Source organism: Tamandua tetradactyla, chromosome Y (assembly GCF_023851605.1).
Source record: "Tamandua tetradactyla isolate mTamTet1 chromosome Y, mTamTet1.pri, whole genome shotgun sequence".
Taxonomy (NCBI): Eukaryota; Metazoa; Chordata; class Mammalia; order Pilosa; family Myrmecophagidae; genus Tamandua; species Tamandua tetradactyla.
The window spans coordinates 15462369-15482877 of NC_135354.1; the positions used below are offsets into that span (position 1 = coordinate 15462369).

Below are 20509 nucleotides of genomic sequence, written 5' to 3' on the forward strand. Positions count from 1 at the left end.
GGGAAGGAAAGACAGAGAAGGAAGGAAGGATGGAAGGAAGGAAGGAAGAAAGGGAAACATCTTTAAACATCTTCTTGTTCTATCATATCTTGTTTGTTCGTTTGTTTTCTACATGGGCTGGGGCCGGGAATCGAACCGGGGTCCTCCGGCACGGCAGGCAAGCACTCCTGCCCGCTGAGCCACCGCGGCCCGCCCCCAACTGATTTTTGACAAGGGTGCTGTGCTGGTTTGAAACTGTTATGTACTCCAAAAAAACCAAGTTCCACCGCCCCCCCCCCCGTTTTCCCCATTTTAAACAGTTTTATTCAGCCTTTCCAGAACATCTTGCTCCATCCCCCATCCCATATTATTCACAGCCCCTTCCAACATGTAAAAGTTAGAGTGGGAATAACCCAAATACCCCTAAAGAGTGGAAGAAAGATCAAAGGTGATGGTGGAGTTATACAGAGAAGGTAGGGTTTGACACATGAGAATGGTGCTGAATCATTCTACGGATATTTCTTTTAGCCTTCCGTACCTTGGAACAACTAGAAATAAAAACTTAAAATTGTGGAATTCTAACCCATACCAAACTCTGAAATCTGTTCTACAACTAATGGCTGCGATGTACTTATAGCTTTTTTGCATACATCCCATTTAAAGAGAAGGAGGAGTATACAGAGAAGATAGGATTTATCAAATGAGCATGACTGCTGAATCATTAAATTCATATTTCTTTTGGTCTCCAGTATCTCGGAGCAGCTAGAAGAAAAAAAATAAAAAATCATGTAACTGTAACCCAAACCAAACTTTAAAATCTGTTCTGTAACTACTTGTTAAAATGTACATGGAAATTTATTGCATTTTTTGTATGTTATATGTGACAATAAAAAATTAAAAAAAAGTTTTATCCACACATGATGTAATCCAACTTAAGTGCATAAACATGCCTTTGCCACCAAAATCTATCTGAAGACACTTTTTTTTCTTCCACAAAGAATCCATAGCCCTTCCCCATGCCCCCTGCCAGCTATCATTTAGTCTTGGCACAATACCTTTGCTACATTCAGTGGAAGCATATTACAGTGTTACTGTTGATTATAGACTCTAGCTTACATTCATTGTACTTTTTCCCATATACTGTCTATTTTCAACACCCTGCGGTATTGACATTCATTTGTTTTCCCTCAGGCAAACATTTTTTTTATTTGCACATTTAATCACCATCACTGTCCACTCTAGGCATTCCTAAATTACCATCTCAGTCTTTATCCTCTATCTTTCCTTTTGGTTTCATATGTGCTCCCAGCTCTTCTCCCTCCAGCATACTCAAATTCAGCTTTATGCAGTACTTACCTTATTGTGCTACAATCAGATAGTATTGTGCTATCTATTTCTGAATTTTTACAGTCAGTCCTGTTGCACAATCTGTATTTCTTCTGCACCAGTTGCCCAATTTCTACCCTACTTCTATCTCCTGATAATGTGTTCTTAACTTCAATTCTCCAAGTTTGCTCATTAATGTTAGTTCATATTACTGAGACCATCCAGTATTTCTCATTTGGTTTCTGGCTAATTTCACTCAGCATAATATCCTCAAGATTCATCTATATTGTTACATGTTTTGTGTCTTCATTCTTTCTTACAACTGCATAATATTCTACCCTATGTATATTCCACAGCTTGTTTAGTCACTCATCCATTGATGAACATTTGGACTATTTCCATCTCTTGACAATCATAAATATTGTTGCTGTACACATTGGTGTGCAAATGTCCATTTGTGTCCTTTCCCTCAGGTTCTCTAGTAATGGGATTGCAGGATCATATGGCAATTCTATACTCTGCTTCCTAAGGAACCACCAAACTGCCTTCCAGAGCAGTTGTACCACTTTACATTCCCTCCGACAGTGGGTAATTGCCTATAGGTTCCACATCGTCTCCAGCACTTGCTGTCTCCTGTATTTGTTTTTCTTTTCTGTTTTTGATAATGGACATTCTAGTAGGTGTGAGATGATATCTCATTGTGGTTTTGATTTGCATTTCCCTAATAGCCAGTGAAGTTGAGCATCTTTGCACGTGCCTTGTAGCCATTTGTATTTCCTCTTCTGAGAAGTGTCTATTCATGGCTTTTGCCCATTTTTAAATTGGATTGTAAGTTTTTTGTGCGTTGAATTGAAGAATCTCTTTATATATTCTGGACAGTAAACCCTTATCTGATATGTGGTCTTCCATTGTGTGGGTTGTATTTTTACTTTCTTGACAAAGCTCTTTGATGTACCAAAGTGTTTAATTTTGAGGAGTTCCCATTTATTTATTTATTTATTTATTTATTTATTTATTTATTTATTTGGTGCTCGTGTTTTGGGTGAAAGGTGTAGGAAAACCCTCCTATTACAAGATTTATAAGATATTTCCTTACATTTTCTTCTAAACTTTTATAGTCAGAGCTCTAATGTTTAGGTCATTGATTGATTTTGAGTTAATTTTTGTATAGGGTGTGAGAGATGGAGCCTCTTTCATTCCTTTGCATATGGACTTCTAATTCTCCAAGCACCAATTACTGAAAAGGCTGCTCTGTCCCAGGTGGGTTGGCTTGATCACCTATCAAAGATCAATTGTCCATAGATGAGAGGGTCTATATCTGAACACTCTATTCAGTTCCATTGGTCAGTGTATCTATCTTTATACCACAACCATGCTGCTTTGACCACTGTAGTTTCATAATATGCTTTAAAATTAGGTAGTGTGAGACCTCCCACTTAATTTTTCATTCTCAAGATATTTTTAGCTATTTGGGGCACCCTGCACTTCCAAATAAATTTGATTATTGGTTTTCCAATTTCCACAAGTAAGTTTTTTGATTTTAATTGGTATTGCACTGAATCCTTATATCAGTTTTGGTAGAACTGACATCTTAACTATATTCAGCCTTCCAGTCCATGGACACGGTATGCCCTTCCACTTATTAAGATCCTCCATGATTTTTCAGAAATTTCTTGTAGCTTTCTGTGTATGGGTCTTTTGTATCCTTAGTTAAATTTATTCCTAAATATTTTAATCCTTTGGTTGCTACTGTAATTGGCATTTTTCTCTTGATTTCCTTCTCAGATTGCTCAGCACTAGTGTATAGAAACACTACTGATTTTTGCATATGGATCTTGTACCCTGTCACTTTGCTGTACTCATTTATTAGCTCTTGTATTGTTGCTATAGATCTTTTGGGATTTTCAACATATAGCATCCTATTATCTGTAAACAGTGAGAGTTTTCCTTCTTCCTTTCCAATCTGGATGCATTTTATTTCTTTTTTCTTGTCTAATTGCTCTGACTAGAACTGCCAACACAATGTTGAATAACAACGGTGACAGTGGGCATCCTTGTCTTGTTCCTGATCTTAGAGGGAAAGTTTTTATTTTCTCCCCATCAAGGATGATGTTCGCTGAGATTTTTAAAACATATTTCATTTATCATGCTGAGGAAGTTCCCTTCTTTTTCTCTTCTTTGAAGTATTTCCATCAAGAGAGGATGCTGAATTTTTTCAAGTGCTTTTTTGGCATCAATTGAGATGATAGTGTGGTTTTTCTGCTTTGATTTGTTGATATGGTGTATTTCATGAATTGATTTTCTTACATTGATCCAGCCTTGCATACCTGGAATAAATCTCACTTGGTCATGATGTATAATTCTTTTAATCTGCTGCTGGATTTGATCTGCAGGTATTTTGTTGAGAATTTTTCCATCTATATTCATTAGGGAGATTTGTCAGTAATTTTCTTTTATTGTAATATCTTTGTCTGGTTTCATAGAATGAGTTAGGCAGCTTTCTCTCCTCTTCAATTTTTTTGAAGAGTTTGAGCAAGATTGGTACTAACTCTTTTTTGAATGCTTGGTAGTATTTACACGTGAAACCATGTGGTCCTGGACTTTTTGGGAGCCTCTTGTTGAGTTATTCAATCTCTTTACTTGTGATTGGTTTTTTGAGACCCTCTATTTCTTCTCAAGTCATATTGGTTGTCCATGCCTTTCTAGGAAGTTTTCCATTTCATCTATGTTGTCTAGTTTATTAGCATAGACCTGCTCATAGTATCCTCTCATTAACTCCTTTATTACTGCGGGGTTGGTGGTTATGTGTCTCTTCCATTTTTTATTTTATTTGCATCTTTTCTCTCCCTCTCTCTTTTTTTGTCAGCCTAGCTAAGGGACTATTAATTTTATTGATTTTCTCAAAGAACCAATTTCTGGTTCTGTGGATTTTCTTGATTGTTTTCATGTTCTCAATTTTATTTATTTCTGCTCTAATCTTCAATATCTCTTTCCTTTTATTTGTTTTGGGATTAGTTTGCTGTTCTTTCTCTTGTTCTTCCAAGTGAACAGTTAATCCTTGACTTTTACCCTTTCTTCTGTTTTAATATTGGCATTTAAGGCAATAAATTTCCCTCTTAGTACTGCCTTTGCTGTGACCCATTAGTATTTTATGTTGTGTTTTTATTTTCATTTGCCTTGAGATATTTACTGATTTCTTCCTTAATCCATGTGTTGTTTAGCTTCCATATATTTGTAAATTTTTAGGCCTTCTGCCTGTTACTGATTTCCAGCTTCATTCCATTATGATCTAAGAAGGTGTTTTGTATGATTTCAAGCCTTTTAAATTTACTGAGATTTGCTTTGTAACCAGCATATTGTCTATCCTATGAGCACTTGAAAAAAATGTGTCTCCTAATGTTGCGGGGTGTAATGTTCTGTAAATGTCTGTTAAATCTAGTTCACTTATGTATTATTCAAATTCTCTGTTTCTTTACTGATCTTCCATCTAGATATTCTATCTATTAATGTGAGTCTGGAATTGAAATCTCCAGCTATTATGGCAGAAGTGTCTATTTCTCCCTTCAGTGGTGTTTGTCTCATGTACTTTGGAAGCATTCTGGCTCAGTGTATAACATCTGTGACTGTTATGTCTTCTTGTTGAATTGTTCCTTTTATTAATGCATAGTGTCCTTCTTTGTCTCTTTTAATTGTTTTACATTTGAAGGCTATTTTTCAGATATCAGTATAGCTACTCTTGCTCTTTTCTGATTGGTGTTTGCATGAAGTATCTTTTCCCCACCTTTCACTTTCAACCTATTTTTGTACTTGGGTCTAAAGTGAGTCTTCTGTGACAGCATATAGATAGCTCCTGTTTTTCAATCCATTCTGCCAGTCTATGTCTTTGATTGTGGAGTTTAATCCATTAACATTTAATGTTATTTCTGTAAAGGCAGAACATTCTTCTAACATTTTGTCTTTGGATTTTATATGTCATACCTATTTTTTTTCTCTTTTTACTTTTACTGATAGTCTTCATTTCTACACTGTTCTGCAGACCTCTCTCTCCTGCTTTTTCCTATCTGTCTGTAGTGCTCCCTATAATATGTCTTACAAAGCCTATCTCTTGGTTACAAATTCTCTCTGTGATTATTTGTCTGAAAATGTTTTAATTTGCCCCCTCAGTTATGAAGGAAAATTTTTCTGGATACATAATTCTTGGCTGGTACTTTCACTTTAATCTATTTGTATCCTAGTGTCTAAGATGAATCTCTTGTAAGCAGCATATAGCTGGATTATTACTCTGCTGATCTGTTCTGTTTAATTGGTAAGTTTAGTCTACTAACATTCAAAGTTGTTACTATAAAGGCATTTCTTGAATCCACCATCTTATCTTCTGGGGTTTATTTCTCAGATCTATATATTCTTTTCCCTCTTTCTTTTTTAAACTTTTGGTTACCCTTACTGGTGCTCTTCAACTTTGTGCCCTCCTCTGGAACTCCCTCTCCTGTCTTTTTTTTTTTTAGCCACCAGAAAGCCATTTAGTATCTCTTGTAGTTCCAGTTCTTGTTGACACATTCTCTTGCCTTTGTTTGTGTATGAAAATTTTAATTTCTCCCTCAGTTTTGAAGGATAGCTTGGCTGGGCACAGAATTCTTGACTGGAAGCCTTTCTCTTTTGGGATCTTAAATATCTCATTCCACTGCCTTCTTACCTCCACAGTGCCTATTAAGTAGTCCAAACTCAGTCTTGTGTAGTTTCCCTTGTATATAGTAAACCGTTTTCTCTTGCTACTTTCAGGATTTTCTCATTCTCAGTCTGAAGAGAATTGACAGACTGATTAATATGTGTCTTGGGGTAGGCCTATTTGGAGTTCGTTGGGCTTCTTTGATTTGCATATTTATGTCTTTTATAAGGCACACCAGTGAGGGTAGTGCGCCCAAGGAACGTGGCCTGGCTTACTGCTTAGTCCTGTGCTCCCATCCATGCACTCCTGCAGGCTCTGCCACTCTGCACCTCCATGCTAGGCTCCAGCTTTCTGCCTTTCAGTTCCTCGGCCTCTGCAACCAGGGCTGCCACATGTGGTGCAGAAGGCTCTCCCAGGTCCGCCGCACTCCCGAATTGCTGCCTCAGTCACCCTCCTGTCCCTTCTCTAGCTTTTCTGTGGAACAGGGCTAATCTTGAGCTAGTCTATTCAGCCATCTTCCTGGAAGTCCTTGTTTTTGTTTTAACAGTGGGGAGGTGGGTAGGAGAATGGAAAAGAAGAATTCTGGATACAATTATGTGGAAGAAGAGTAGATGTAAAGAGTATAAACCCTACCTTTTCATCATCTACAGCAAATAGTTAAAAAAAGAAGAACAAAAACAAACAAACAAAAAACCAGAAACCTTTCATCCTTGGGTATCTTTCTCTAAAAGCCTACTTTCTAACTACTAGCCTATTCATGGCAATAATTCAAAATTCACTTGGAATACCTTTCATGTCCTCTGAATACTACTATGCCCACTGTTGCAGCACATTCAAACGAACACCCTACATGGCTGGATAGGGCTAACCTAGGACTGATATGAGAAAGGCTTGCAAACAAGAGGCCAAGGTGTCATTTCTCTGCAGGTAGCAATACTGCCCATGGTGGGAAGGACACATCTACCAAGCTGACCCCTATAAAAAGTTCACACAATATTTAAGCCCTCTAGCTTCCTATATTCTGGAGCAGCTAGAACGAAAAATCTGAGAGGACTGTACGGTAGACCATGACAGACTCTGGAATCTGTCTAACAACTATTTGTTGAAGAGTGCTTTGAAAACTATTACTTTTTAAAAAATTTCTTTGCTTTGTGTATATGTTATACTACCTAATAAAAAAGTTAAAAAAAAAAGTGTACACAAAAGCAGGGAATTTAAGCGTTTCGTTCCAAGAAAAACTTCGTTGAGTAGTTTTCTTCATCATTTATCCTCTCAAGGGAAGCTTATAAACACACACACACACCCATTGGTCTAGGCCATATCATAAACTCAGTGGGATTTCAGTAGAAACAGCAGGAAACTAGTAAAAAATGAAGTAAAAATAAACCAAGTAAATGTTTAAGGTTTCCTTTTGCACTTGGTATGTCAAACCAAGTCTCAGTTTTCGTATAGGGGGTAGAATTCTACCGGAGTGTCTATTACAAGCCAGACAGCAGTGTATGGGTGTTTCAACAGCAGAATGCCTATCATTCACGTGGAAGACCTGGGCTCACTTTCTGCCCCATTCACTACCCTCAAAAATATAAAACAGAAATATGAAAAACAAATTTAAACACACCTTGACAGCAGTTAGGCCCCAAAGTCAGAAGGAGACACCACAAGATATATTTTGGAATGAACTCAGACTGGTGCCCACAGAAGGGAGAGGAAATAATTTGAAAAAAACATAAAATTTTAAAAAATAAAATAAAAATATTGAAATATATAGACATAATAGTAATAACAATAAAATATTTAGAGAAAATATTTTAAAAAGTGGAAAAAATAGAGAAAGATAAACAGCATCGAGGCAGAGAAGTTTCCCGACCTGCACTTACCACTTCTCACCAGCAGGGAGCACTCCGAGGCACCGCTTCCTTTCAGGCCTGCTGCTCCTGACTGCCGTCGAGGGTGGGAAGATAGCGGGCATAGCAAGGAGGCTGCTCCAGGCCAGCGGCTGCAGGACCGCTGGTCCTGATGTGGGACAGGAGAGTGGACGGCTGAAAACGGGGTGGGGGTGGGGGGGGGATAGCTATTCATCTGCCAGATGAATCCACCACACACCATGCGGGACAGGACGGCTATTCGCGGTACCCAGCAGTGTGATCGCTCCCGGTTCCCAGAGTCCCACCTCGCGGCTCTCTACAGGCACTGCTGACCGCAGAGCCACTGGGAATGTTTCCCCAGACAGCGACTCGGACAGGCCAGAGTAGAGGGACAGTCAGCTCCTTCTACTCTGCAGCTCTCCACACTGTCCGACCCCAGTGGGCATCATGGCTGACCCGACCCACCTTGCACTCCCCACCCCGAAACCACCCCCTCCCAAGAATCACTGAAGACCTCTCTACTCAACCCCCAACTACTGCAGTCCTTGTCTTTCCCTCCCTGTTCCCTGTCTTGTCCCACAGAGCAGGGGGTAAATTCAGTCCACGTCACTGCACCATCTTCCTGGTATCCCCAGTGCCTGGCAATATTAGGAGAGCCAGGAAACATTGCATCTCATGGCAAGGACTCTTGCCATCTATATCTGTGTGACCTTGAATAAGTTACTTAACCTCTCTGTGCTCAATTCCCTGATCTGTAAAATGAGGACCATAACTGTGCCACCATTCTAAGAACTGAACGGGTTGACATTGTAAAGTCCATAGAATAGGGCCTGATCCACATAAAGCACAAGATAAGCATGTGATAAATAATTTTGGGGATCAGGATTTCTGGCTTTATTAGCCCCAAGTTCTATTTAACAATATTTCTTTTACTGCAGGTGGTTCATCTCTCACTGAGGATCTTTAAATATTGGCTGGGCATCTTCCCCTTTCTATTGAACATTTCTTTCTGCTCTGAAGCAAATTTGCTGTCCCTCAAACATCAAGATTTTAAGTCCTGCCACAAGGCCCAAAGGTAAAATTATAAAGCAAGATAAATGGAGTCTTTCAAATGTGAACTTCAGAATAATCCTGTCCCCACACACCCTGATCAGACATAGACAACACCAAACTTTCCCCTGGCTGACACAATTTCCTGGCAGCTGTAACCTGTTACTTCCTGAGCCCCTCTCTCCATCAAAATTTACAACCTCTGGGTGTCACATGGGGGCGAGCGGTGGGGGACCGGGAAAGGCACTGCAACTGGAGCCGCGGAGGCTGTGTTGCCCCTCCCAACACGAGTACCGGAACCGCCCCTTCCGGAAGACATGACTTCCGGAACCGCCCCTTCCGGACACCTGACTTCCGGAGAACCTCCCCTTCCTGACGTCCGCTGACCTGTTTGTTTAAACACTGTCAACGCACCACCCAGGTGCGGAGTGGCTTGTGTCCATTTTGGATTCGGTGAGTTCTGCCTGGGAGCGCCGAAATAAACCTGCCCGCTTTAAATTTCCCAGTCTACCTTTCTTCTTTCTCACCCTTTCACCTCCTAAATCTTTCACTGGGGTCCCTCCCCTCAGGCCCTTGGAACAGGGAGATAGTCACGGACAGGGAGATGATCACACTGGCCGATCTTGTGAATGTTTCTTCCTAAGTAGTGAAACTGCTGATCTTGTATGATTAGAAAGCACATTCCCCAAAAGATTGGGAAAGAGTGGCTGCAGTTTTGGGGCATCCAGATTCCCAGCCAGAGGATAGAGTTTGGAGCCCCTGACCCTCCCTCACCTGGGCGGTTGTCAGCATCATGCGCACAGCAGGTGACTCTGCACAGACGCCATCTCCTTCCCTTCAGGGCCACATGACAGAGGGGAAACCCGAGGAGAATTTCCTAATTATCACAGCTTCTCATACTCAAGGATAAGAACTGGCAAGAGATCCAATTAAGTGCGTTCACCACCTAAATTTTGTTTCAGAGAAGATATTTGCTCCATGTAAGACACATCAGGAGTTTTTGTATTTTAAGAAAGCAATGTCTCTAAAGCTGGAATTTTGAGGAAGTGGTGGGTAGAAAAAAAAGTCATGATTTGTTGTGTTGAGCATATTGTAGCTCATCAAGGTGGTATTTTAGTGTTTTTGGTTAGAAAAGTATACATGCTTATCCTAAAAGATGTATGAGTTATAGTAAATTGTGCAAATAAAAAACGAAAATCTCTCCCTCACGCAATTGGTCTCATAGACTTGTGTTCTTCTGTCTAAGATTTTTAAAAAGTATACGCATATGTTTGTGTATATAAAGAAAACTCTGTTTTCCTTATGATGCAAATGGTCATACTCTATGCATTGATGTTCATTTTGCTTTTCGGCTATAGCACAGATATTTCTTCAGACAGTTGAACTCATTCTATGTAATGGCCATGTGATATTCCACAGTAATCCTAGATGCTTTTGGCCATAATTTATTTAAGCATCCCATTACTTACAGACATTTAGGTTATTTCCACTTTTCTCTCCATTGTAAACATTGTTGAAGCTAATGTCCCTGTACACATGCTTTTGCAAATCTGGGACTAGCTTGGTGTTATTAATTCCTGGGCTTGCAGTTGCTCGATGAGAAGTGTGAACATCTCAAATTTTGATCAACAGAGCCAATTTGCACTCCCAAATTGATTTGCAAATTGATACTCCCACCATGGCCAAAGATGTCTAGGTTTCTTTTAATCTTATCTAAAACACTTAGAACACTAAATGAAAGGTAAGTATATATATAGCATCCTTAAGTGTAACTCTTAGACAAAAAAGTAATGCAGATAATTTAGCACTTTTGAAGCCATGACTCATCCAATATGTTTGTTCATTTTTTTCTTTTTGGTGTTCCTGACTTGACTTCATAATTCCTCAACCTCATCTATAGTCAACATGAAGCAGCACTTACTCCGGAAAATGATTGGCCTCTCTCTTGGTTATGTATCTTTGGCTCTTGGCCTGATCCTAGCAAACAGCAGGTCCTGGCGAGTGTGGGAATTTGACAGCAGCATTGTTCCTGTAGTGTCTATTGGACTTTGGGAAGCTTTTCATGTTCAGTTTTTTAACTTTTCTGGTTCTCTGGTTGAGTTACCAGTATACAGTAAGATCAACATGAGCTGGGTCATTTCTAATGAAGTTGCATATGGACAGGAGCTGATGTTGCTGGATAATTTTATGAAGTTAATAGCCCTTGTTTTTGGCTCAATGGCTTTTTTCGTCAGCTGGATCAGTGATGAGCAATACCCAGATTTCCTTCGAGCGTATTACCACAAGGCTGCCATTTTTCTTTTCCTCAGCTGTGGTTGTACTGTGGCTACAGTGAGCTGGAATTTCAGTGTGGACTTTTTTGGCCAAACTACCCTTAATTTTCCACAAGACTTTCCTATTGATAAAGAAATACTAACAAAGAAACGCCTCTCCTATGTGTTGCCACTAGGAATCACGACTGCCTCCTTGTCACTAATAAGTTCTGCCATGTTTGGCTATGAGAAATGTTTAGCAAAACAGAAAAAGAATCAAGTGAAGCCTATGACTGTGACCAAATTTTCAAAGTAAAATGTCTGGACTGAGAACTTTTAGTTTTTGAAATGGCTGTCAAGATTTTTCTTAAAGAAATTTCCTGTTACACATACCATTGTAATAATTATCTGTATATTTTTAAAAAAGCATATTTGATATCTCAGAGAATTCTGAAGCTTATATTCCTCTCTTAGCTCCATTCTGAAACTCTTTTCCTCTCTTTGAAAGTTTTAACTTCCTGGAATCTGCAGACAAACATCCTCTATATATACTGGGTCAAAAACCAAAGGCAGAGGGAATGTAAGATGGTATGGTCTCTCTGGAAAACAGTTTTCAGCTCCTTGAGTAATTGAACAGTGAGCTACTATATAACACAGTAACTGTACTTCTATATATGTGTACCTAAGATAAATAAAAGCTTATGTCCATACAAAAACTTGTGCACTAATTCTTATAGCAGCATTATTCCTAATAGCTAAAAGGTGGAAACAACCCAGATTTCCACCGATGATGAATGTATAACAAAACGTGATGTATCCTTGCAGTGGAATTGTTTATTTGGCTAAAGAAAAAAATAACAAAGCTGTGATACTTGATATAACAGGGGTGAACTTCGCAAACATTAAGTGGAAGAAACTAGACAAAATTCTACAAATTATATGTACCCATTCATATGAAATTCCAGAATAGAGGAATCTGAAGAGAAAGTAAGTTTATTAGTGACACTTAGGGCTCAGGGATGGGGGAAGGGGAAAGAAGGGAGGAAAAGGTGATAGCCATAGATTATGGGGTTCCATTATCTTTTTTTTCTTATTAAAGAAGTTGTGCTTTTATAGAGAAAGCATGTATAAACTCAGGATTCCCATATACCACAGTATTTTTTTTTGCAATGTAGATTTTTTGAAAGTGATAAAATACGTTTACAGATGTAAATATACACCCTATATCCTTTCAACTCAAATTTTTATCCCTGCAAAATCTGCTTGAGGCTGTCTATTGCCTAGCACATTCAGTTTCATGGCTGTTTACCATGTATTGGTGTTTTATTATTTTTTTTTCTTAAATCCTGCTCTTTTCCAGTGACAGTCCTGTCATTTCCAACATCTGCTTCCACAAACTCTCTTGGTTTGGATTTTTGGGTGTGCATACACTGTTGCCATGTAAAGAAAGTACAGAATGGTGGTATTAGATTATTGCTTTGGGGTATTGCAAATGCTGTCCAAGTAGCCATATGCACATGCAAATTTTGATGGGCCCTTTTTGGAATCACTTGTCATTTGTGTAAATATTCTCGAGTCATGTCACCTTGCTTTATTTTTTGAACTTTTCTTAGGTCTGACTATGCATTAGATTGAATGTGCTAATTCTTAACAGAAATTCACTTCCATTTGTCATTGGCTCTCTTCATTCCTTGGTGCTACAATGGCCATGTCTGGATCTGTAAGAACCTGAGACCCAGCCGCACCCTGTATACCAAGTGCCGAGGACGGGGAAGGTGGCAATTGGACCACCTTATGCTAAGAGACCCCGCAGCTCTCTGTTTCCTGCTCAGTGAATTCACATTCAAATGACAGGTCTTTGTGTTCATTGAATCCCATGCATTGCTGTGGTACATTTGTTACAATTGATAAGAGCATATTTTTTATAGTCGTACCATTAATTAGAGGACATGGTTTTACTCAGGGTTACCATATATACGACCTAACAGTCCCCCCTTTTAACCACATTAAGATATGTATTTCATTGCTATTAATTGCGTTCACAATGTTCTGCTATAATCACCACCATCCATCACCAAAACATTCATCATTCCAAATAAGAACTCTTATACATATATTTTTTATTTATTAATTAAAATTTTTAAAAAAATAAAGCAGTAAGCAAATGGAAACAAATGCAAATACTCTTTACTTTTGATCATTCCATTCTACATATATAATCAGTAATTCATAATATCCATAGTTGCATATTCATCATGATAATTTCTTAGAACATTTGCATCAATTCAGAAAAAGGAATAAAAAGACAACAGAAAAAATTCATACATACCATACCCCTTACCCCTCCCTTTCACTGAACACTAGCATTTCAATCTAAATTTATTTTAACATTTAGAACTCTGTGTATTTTAAACCTTAGCTGTCCATTTCTTTCCCCAAACTCTTGTCTAGATTTTGACTCTATGAGTTTGCTTATTCTAACTATTTCATAACTAGAATTATGAGATTGTACAACATTTGTGTCCTTTTGTGTCTGGCTTATTTCACTCCACATGATGTCACCAGATTCATCCATAGTTTTTGCATAAGTCCAATTTCATTCTTTTTTATGCCTATTATTCTATTACTATCCAAATTTATTTTTATCCATTCATCTGTTGATGGACATGGGTTGTTTTCATCTTTTGGCATTTTTAATTGGTATGCAAATACCTGTTTTTAGGAGCTGTGTGGGTTTTTGGGTTTTTTTTGTAGATAGTATCATGTTACCAGAAATTAAGGAAAGTTTTACTTCTTCCCTTCCAATTAGGGGACGTTTTCTTTTTCTTGCCTAATGGTTCTGGCAGGAATTTCTAATTATGATGATGAATAACAGCGGTGACAGTGAGCACCTTTAACTTGCTCCTGATCTTAGCGCAAAAGTTTTCTGTCTTTCACCATTAAGATATGAGCTGTGAGTTTTTCACATATGCCCTTCATCATGCTGAGGAAGTTTCCTTCTGTTCCTAGTCTTCCAAGTGTTTTTATGAAGGAAGGCTGGATTTTGTCAAATGCCTTTTCTTTATCAATTGAGTGGATGATGTATTCTTTCCCTCATTCCGTTAATGTGGTATATTATATTAATTAATTATAAAATTTATTTCCTTATGTTCAACCACCCTTGCATATCAGGGATGTATTCTACGTGATCACCCCTGGTGTTTAATTCTTTTAATGTGTTGTTGTATTAGGTTTGCTAGCACTTATTGAGGATTTTTGCATCCATGCTCATAAGAGATATTGGTTTCTTGTTTTCTTTTCTGTTAGTTTCTTTTCTGGCTTTGGTATGAGGGTGGTGTTCGTTTCATAGAATGAGTTGGGTAGTGTTTCCATAGGGTTAGTATTAATTTTTGTTGGAATGCATGGTAAAATCTGCCTGTGAAACTATCACATAGACTGAATTAGGAAACGTTCCCTACTCTTCAATTTTTTCAAAGATTTGAGCAGAATGGGAGGTAAATCTTCTTGAAATATTTGGTAGAATTCTATGTGAGGTCACCTGTTTCTGGGATTTTCCTTATTGAGAGTTTTTTTTTTAATTGAGCCATCCTTTTTACTAGTTATTGATTTGTTAAAATCTTCTATTCTTGTGTCAGTGTAGATAATTTTTGTGTTTCTAAGAATTTGATCATTTCATGTAGTTTATTCAATTTATTGCCATACAGTTATTCATTGTATTCTCTTAGTCTTTTATTTCATTAGGCTCCTAGTTGTGCCCCCCTTTTCATTTATGATTATAGTTATTTTTATCCTCTCTCTTTTTTCTTTGTCAGTTTATCTAAAGTTTTATACATTTTATTGATATTTTCAAAGAACCAATTTTTGGTTTTATTGATTCTGTTTTGGTTTTCTATTTCATTTATCTCCCTTTTGATTATATCTCTGGATCCTCCAACTATGCAGTTAGGTCTCTGATTTTAGCTCTTTCTTCTTTTTCAATATAAATTTTCTGGGCTGTAAATTTCCTTCTCCACACTGTCTTCACTACATCCCATAAGTTGTTTTTTGTTTGTTTGTTTGTTTTTTTAACCTACAGAACTGGGTGCCAATAAAGAGGCATTGTTTTAAGGCACCGAGATGAGGTGTTTTTTTCCCAATTTTTTATTAATTAAAAATATATATATTACAAGAAAGAAACAGAAACATTCTTAACATGTGCTCATTCCGTTCTACATATACAATTAGTAATTCACAATATCATCACATAGTTGCATATTCATCATCATGATCCTTTCTTAGAACATTTGCATCAATTCAGAAAAAGAAATAAAAACACAACAGAAAAATAAAACAAAAACAGAAAAAAAAATTATACCTACCATACCCCTTACCTCTCCCCCTCATTGACCACTAGCATTTCAAACTAAATTTATTTTAACATTTATTCCCCCTATTATTTATTTTTATTCCATATGCTCTACTCGTCTGTTGACAAGGTAGATAAAAGGAGCATCAGACACAAGGTTTTCACAATCGCACAATCACATTGTGAAAGCTATATCATTATACAATCATCATCAAGAAACATGGCTACTGGAACACAGCTTTACATTTTCAGGCAGTTCCCTCCAGCCTCTCCATTACATCTTAGATAACAGGGTGATATCTACTTAATGTGTAAGAATAACCTCCTGGATAACCTCTCCACTCTGTTTGGAATCTCTCAGCCATTGACACTTTGTCTCATTTCACTCTCCCCCCTTTTGGTTGAGAAGTTTTTCTCAATCCCTTGATGCTGAGTCTCAGCTCATTCTAGGGTTTCTGTTCCATATTGCCAAGAAGGTCCACAAGCCTGGGAGTCAGATCCCACATAGATAGGGGGAGGGTGGTGAGTTTGCTCATCGTGTTGGCTGGAGAGAGAGGCCACATCTGAGCAACAAAAGAGGGTGACTGTTAGGTCTAATTTTTAAAAATTTTTAAAAATGTATTAATTAAAAAATTAAGAAACCAAATAAAACATCAACATATATAATCAGTAATTCACAATATTATCACTTAGTTGCATATTCATCATTTCTTAGGACATTTGCATTAATTCAGAAAAAAGAAATAAAAAGACAATAGAAAAAGAAATAAAATGAACACAGGAAAGAAAAAAAAATTATACCTACCATAACTCTTACCCCTTGCTTTCATTGATTACTAGCATTTCAAACTAAATTTATTTTAACATTTGTTCCCCCTATTATTTATTTTTATTCCCTATGTTCTACTCCTTTGTTGACAAGGTAGATAAAAAGAGCATCAGACACAAGGTTTTCACAGTCACACAGCCACATTGTGACAGCTATATCATTATTCAATCATCCTCAAGAAACATGGGTACTGCAACACAGCTCTACATTTTCAGGCAGTTCCCTCCAGCCTCTCCACTGTGTCTTGAATAACAAGATGATGTCTACTTGATTCATAAGAATAGCCTCCAGCATAACCTCTCAACTCTGGAATCTCTCAGCCATTGACATTTTGTATCATTTCCCTCTTCCCCCTTTTGGTCAAGAAGGTTTTCTCAATCCCTCATTTCAGGATCTCTGTCCCAAGTTGCCAGGAAGGTCCACACCCCTGGGAATCATGTCCCACATAGAGAGGGAGAGGGTGGTGAGACTGCTCGTCATGTTGGCTGGAGAGAGAGGCCACGTCTGAGCAATAAAAGAGGCTCTCTTGGGGGTGACTCTTAGGCCTAAATTTTAAGTAGACTTGACCTATCCTTTTTGGGGTTAAGTTTCATATGAACAAACCCCAAGACTGGGGGCTCAACCTATAGCTTTGGTTGTCCACACTGCTTGTGAGAATATCAAGAATTCAACTTGGGGAGGTTGAATTTCTTCCTGTTCTCACCATTCCCCAAAGAGGGCTTTGCATATACTTTTCCACTCACTGATCGAATCACTTTGAGATTCATCGGGGCATCACTCTGGACTAACCAACAAAATCTCATATAGGTCTAATTTTAAGTAGGCTTGACCTATCCTTTGTGGGGTTAAGTTTCATATGAACAAACCCCAAGACTGGGGGCTCAGCCTATAGATTTGGTTGTCCACACTGCTTGTGAGAATAGCAAGAATTCAACTTGGGGAGGTTGAATTTTCCCCCGTTCTCACCATTCCCTGAAGGGGACTTTGCAAATACTTTTCCACTCATTGATCAAATCAGTCTGGGATTCATTGGGGCATCACTGTGGACAAACCAACAAAATCTCATGTCCTACCCAAGGTTCCATGTACTTATGTTGTTCAACCAACTATCTACATAAGTTATATTAGGAGATGCACTAGTGAAAATACAAATTTTGTACCAAATAAACATTTTTTGTTTTAGTCTCACACATAAGTTGAAGTTTTAAAATATTAATTACCATCTATTTTCAGCACCCTGAAGTAATGAAACTGTTCCTTTGTCCTTCCACATGCAAAACCATTTTTAAAATTTGTACATTTAGTCACTATTGTTATACACTCTAGGCATTCCTAGATTATACCGTCTCAATCTTTATTGTCTATCTTTCTGTGTGATTTCATTTATGCCCCCAGCCCTCCTCCCTCTATCATTCTCACATTCAGCTCTATTCAGTGTTTTAACATAACTGTTTTACAGTTAGGTAGTATTGTGCTGTCCATTTCTGAGTTTTTATATTCAGTCCTGTTGCACAATCTGTATCCCTTCAGCTCCAATACCCAATATCTCACCCTATTTCTATCTCCTGATGGTCTCTGTTACCAAGGAAATATTCCAAGTTTATTCACTAATGTCAGTTCATATCAGTGAGACCATACAGTATTTGTCCTTTTGTTTCTCGCTAATCACACTCAGCATAATGTCCTTAAGGTCCATGCATGTTGTTACATACTTCATAACTTTATTCTGTCTTACAGCTGCATAATATTCCATCTTATGTAAATGTCGCAGTTTGTTTAGTCAACTGTCTGTTGATGGACATTTTGGTTGTTTCCATCTCTTGGTAATTGTTAATAATGCTGCTATAAACATTGGTGTATAAATGTCCATTTGTGTCCTTGCCCTCATGTCCTTTGAGTAGAGACAGCATATAGATGGGTCCTGTGTTTTAATCCATTCTGCCAGTCTATGTCTTTTGACTGGGGAGTTTAATCCATTAACATTTAATGTTATTACTGTATGGGTAGTACTTTCTTCTACCATTTTGCCTTTTGGATTTTATATGTCATATCTAATTTTCCTTCTTTTTACCTTTACTGATCATCTTCATTTCTACACTCTTCTCCACACCTCTCTCTCCTGTCTTTTCCTATCTGTCTCCAGTGCTCCCTTTAGTATTTCTTACAGAGCCAGTCTCTTGGTCACAAATCCTCTCAGTGATTTTTTGTATGAAAATGTTTTAATTTCTCCCTCATTTTTGAAGGACAGTTTTGCTAGATATAGAATTCTTGGTTGGCAGTTTTTCTCTTTTAGTATCTTAAATATATCATACCATTGTCTTCATAAATCAGATTTTTACAATAAATATTGAGCAATTTCTTAAGAGTTTTAAACAGTGCTACTATCTTCTAAGAATCATGCAAAAGAAATTATTGTTTTCCTTGTAGAGTCATATCAGGAAAACCAAGTACCAAAAGGAGCTATTACTTCCTAAATATTCTGAGAGTGGGAGGATTGGAGAGATGTTTTACAACAATGAATAATGAAGCTGAATGGTGAAACTTTGCAACTAAGGCAATATTACAAAATAAAAGACATTGCATACATTATCTCTTTACCTTGACAACAATACTATAACATATTTTTGGCCTTCCCTTCTATAGATAGGGAAAAATTCAATATAGCCAATGAATGGCAAAGGTATTCTGATTCTAAAGTCAATATAGGCACCCTTTCACTATGCTGTATCTTAAATAATCCTGTATAAACATACAAGAATTCTGACTAAACTCTAAATCTTAACAGTTTCCCACATAAATATATCACTCTTAATGTATGTATGTAAAAAGGAAATAAATTTTCTAGACTGGTTCAGTTTCATGGGGTAAAAAGATATTCCATTTTTAAAATATAAACCTTTACCAGGCAATGCATTATGCCATATATTATCTTCTATAGTCCTAATGGTAATCCAGTGAGATGGGTACTTTAAAGTACATATCTTCTACATAAGAAAACAGGCACAGAGAAAGTTACTTATGCATAGATTTCTTAGATACACAAAGAAGAGAAAAATAGCCCATATTTAAAGAGGAACAAAAATAAGAATGTCTCTTCTGAAACAATGTAAACAAAAAGATGGCATGGAATGTTAAAAGAATTGGTAAAAAGACAGCAAACTAAAATTTTATATCCAATGATATTATCCTTAAAAATAAAGGAGAGGGTGGCTCAGCATGTAGAGTTCTCACCTGTCATGCCAGAGATACAAATGCAATTTCCAGTACCTGCCCATGCAGAGAAAAAAAAAATAATAATAATAATAATAATAAACAGTAAAGGAGAGCAAGGGATTGTGAAAAGGTAGCAGAGTAGGAAACTCCAGGAATCAGTCTTTCTACAAGAACAGCCACTGAACTGTGAGGAACTGCTGAATCAATATATTGAGAATCCAGTAGAATTATTTTGCAGCTTTGAAAAAGTTTAGGAAAAAAAGGGAGATAAATTGCTGTAATCATGCTGAATTTAATTCTCTGAGCAATGGCTACCATCCCCATCTTATTCTATAACTTTATGACAAGCAGCGGTGAGGTTGTCAACCCTGGCTTTAAAACTTGTCAAGGGCAGGGCAGGCCATAAAGAACCAGTACCCATGAACTGGAGGTGTAAGGAGCAATTAATGCTCAGTGTTTTAGATTAGATACTTCAGATAACTAGGCCCTGCTGCTCTGGATATCCATTGTTTCATCTGGCCTTAGGCAAAAGTGGCAGAGACACCTTAAAGAGAGGACCCTTCTTCTAAACTACAATAAAGAGTTAAAGGGTTACATTTAACTGTGCAACCTGAAGACACTCCATTAAGGAACCAAATCCCAGAATAAACAGTTTAAGATATTAAAACCTACAGTGTATCACAAAAAAATACAAGATATAAAAATAAACAAGGAAATGACAGCCCATCCAAAGGAAGAGGACAAAAATACAGAAAACATCAGTGAAGAAGACCAGATTGTAGACATACTAGACTAGATGTAGACAACTTAGAATAGGCAAAGGCAAAAAGAAAAAAAAATTCTAAGTATGCTAAAAGAGATAAATACAGAGAAAGAACTTGATATCAGATGAGCAGTGAATGGACAATATGGTAATTTCAAAAATGGGACAGAAAATTTTAAAATGAACCAAGCAGAATTACTACTAGTGGTGAATACCATAAC

General features: G+C 37.5%; 1 protein-coding gene and 1 long non-coding RNA gene across 2 annotated transcripts in view; one reads left to right on the forward strand and one right to left on the reverse strand.

The window, feature by feature from the left end:
* The window catches only part of LOC143672587 (claudin-34-like), a 44949-nt gene extending 33095 nt beyond the window's left edge, over positions 1 to 11854 (forward strand). The window contains exons 3-4 of the transcript XR_013169907.1: positions 8775 to 8911; positions 10787 to 11854. The gene's annotated coding sequence lies outside the window, so the exon portion shown is untranslated. The remainder of the gene's footprint in view (positions 1 to 8774; positions 8912 to 10786) is intronic.
* LOC143672588 (uncharacterized) lies at positions 188 to 15189 on the reverse strand. The gene is made up of 3 exons (XR_013169908.1): positions 9046 to 15189; positions 7849 to 8010; positions 188 to 741 (listed from the first exon to the last, which is right to left on the reverse strand). It is a non-coding gene; the product is annotated as an uncharacterized LOC143672588 (long non-coding RNA).
* Between the last annotated feature and the right edge of the window lie 5320 nt (positions 15190 to 20509).